The following is a 2,842-nucleotide window of genomic DNA, read 5'->3' on the forward strand; positions in this document are numbered from 1 at the left end:
CGGGAAGAATATGTAATCAGGAACCAACAGAACTGAGGAAGTAATATATAATCAGGAAACAACAGAAGTAAATAAAGAAGGCAAAGCTGTATTGTATTGGAAAAAAAGAGTACTGGAATTGATAAACTGCCAATTAAGATGTTTTAGAAAATATATACATCCCTGAATGTGCTTACTAGTTTCTTCCTCTTCAAGTGCTGTAAGCAAGGTTATGTCATTTACATAATGCATGTTGTTGATGGGACTTCCTTCAATCTGGATGCCACATTCTTCTTCATAGCCCAACTTCTTGAACTATTTGTTCAGTATAAGAGCTGCAAATAAAGTGGATGGGGGTGTTGTATGACAATGAAAGAATATTTTTGTCCTATTCAAAGAGAAAAGTGAACTGGTGGGTGGACATGGAGGAAAATGTGCAACAATGAATGAGTGGAAACCTAAGTTCTCTATAATCTTTTATTAAAATCTCAATTAGGAAAAGATAGTGTAGATATTGAGAAAGGATAGAATCCCAAAGCATACTTTTCTGGTTTTTAAATCATGTAGTGCTCCCTTGTGTTTTACAAAAAGAAGTTTCTTTGTGTATATGTTTCACATGAACACAATTAAGTGTTCTAGTATTTCCATTTATAGTGTTAACCTGTTTCTTTGTTGTAAATTGCTTTCCTATCAAGTAACTAGTTTTGCCATGTAAATAGGCATGTTAGACTATCCACAAAGGCATTGGCTAGTCTCATTAAATTGAACCAGTCCAGTAACAGAATTTGAAAACCTCACCACAAGTAAAGAAGAAGCAAGAGAATGCAACAATTTTTTTGGTAGAGAAACAGAGACTTGACGTGAGATGGAAAAGATCTTATGATTGCTATTCCATGCAACCACAACTAGAAGCCTTTGCCCAAATTTGTTGGACAACTGTGTGTTTGGGGAAGGAGAGTAACGATTAGCAGGACTGAGAGCTTTGTAACACTGGCATAAAACCACGAGGCTCAACGCTGAGGTGCCTTTGAGCATATTTCAGAAACTGTCCTTACTTAGTGATTGTATCTCATAGTTGACCTGAATTAGCCTTTTGATTTCCATAATATGATTCTGTGAGGTCTGTGAGTTATTACATCAGAATTTTGATCCAGTAGAGTAGTAAGATTGTATTGGAATATGTAGAAAGAAGTACGGGAGTGTGGGGCATATGTCTGACATCATGGGAAATGGTTTTGTGTTGTACCAGGGAAAGTTTCCCATTGTGAAGTTGCTAAAGGTCTGAGATAGGTGTCTCCACATGATTCTTGCTGTTTTTACACCATTCATCTCAATGTTAACCATAATTTATTATATTCTCCACAGTTAAATATTTTTTTCATTATCAATGAAACACAAGTAAATATTTTTCTATTATTATCTGGTTTTAGCCAAGAGCAACAATATCCCTCGCTCCAAAGCCTTTTCTGAATCCAGTTTGAATTTCTAACAGTTGCTTAAGCTATAGTAGATATCAGTACCACTGCTGTTGGCATCTTAAGTTTTCTAATTCCCACACTTTGTGGATAACTATTAAAAATGCCTACACTGTGCTATTTATGGTTCTGTGTTCTGTTGTCTTTCTTTTTTTATTTTTTTAAAATTATTTTGTTATTTTGTGTGTATATACCATCAAACCAAATCTGACTGGTACAGGAGGAGATTGCCCCTTTTCTCCAGGAGATCATCTGGTGGATTTGAACCACATACCTCTGGGATTGCAGTGGAGCTTCTTGCCACTAGGCCACCAGAGCTCCCTTGTGTTGTTTTCTTATTCAATAGCTTGTATATGATTGCTTGCTTATAGTTGGTCCTTATAACTAGAGCACTTATCGTCAATTTGATGTCCTTGGGTGACTTGTACATTGTTGTGATGTTAGAAGTCATGTTACTGGTATTTCAACTACCTAAAGCATCATTCATAGTCAACAGGTTTTAGCAGAGCTTCCAAACTAAAACAGACTACAAAATTGGCCACTAAATTTTGAAATAATATGCATTCAACAACTCCACAAATAACAGAAACATTATTAGACAAAATCCTACATGTATAAATCTTCAAATTGAAGTATATAAAAAATGAAGAAAACAACTACAAACATCCATTAATAATTCAAACATGGAATATTCAAGACATTAATCTAAGAAAATAGGAAGCTCTCAAAATAAAATGGAATAAAGATCTATATCTTCAGCATTAATGAGCTAAGATGTACTAGTATTGATTATTTTGAATTAGACAATTTATCAAATTTATCAAATTATTCTGAGAGTGACAAAAAAAAGAATCATAGTGTTATATTCATAATAAAAAATAACATTTCAAAATCTTTCCTAAAATACAATGCTGTCAAAGACAGGATACTATCTATATGCATAAAAGGAAGACCTGTGAATAAAACACATTCAAATATATGCACCAACCATTAAAGTAAAAAAAAATTACAAAATTGAGGATTTCTACCACTTTTGTAGTTGGAAATTGATTAAGCATTCAATCAAGATGTATTAATAATAATTAGTGACTGAAAAGTAAAAGTTGAAAACAAAGTAAAGGAAAATGAAGTTGAAAAATACAGAATTGGTGATAAAAGTGATAGTGGAAACCAACTGCCAGAATTATATGCAATCTATAATATAGTCATTGTAAACATTTTTTTTAAATCCAAACTATCTATATCTACTTGGAATATACCCTGAGAAAATGAGAACTGAGGCACAGAGATTTATACACCAGTGTTCATAGCAGCATTGTTTACCATCACAAGAACATGGAAACAGCCCAAATGTGCAACCACAAATGAATGGATTGAGAAATTATGGT

Source organism: Elephantulus edwardii, unplaced genomic scaffold, assembly GCF_000299155.1.
Source record: "Elephantulus edwardii isolate Elephantulus edwardi_28Jun2011 unplaced genomic scaffold, EleEdw1.0 scaffold00034, whole genome shotgun sequence".
In the NCBI taxonomy this organism is placed as follows: domain Eukaryota; kingdom Metazoa; phylum Chordata; class Mammalia; order Macroscelidea; family Macroscelididae; genus Elephantulus; species Elephantulus edwardii.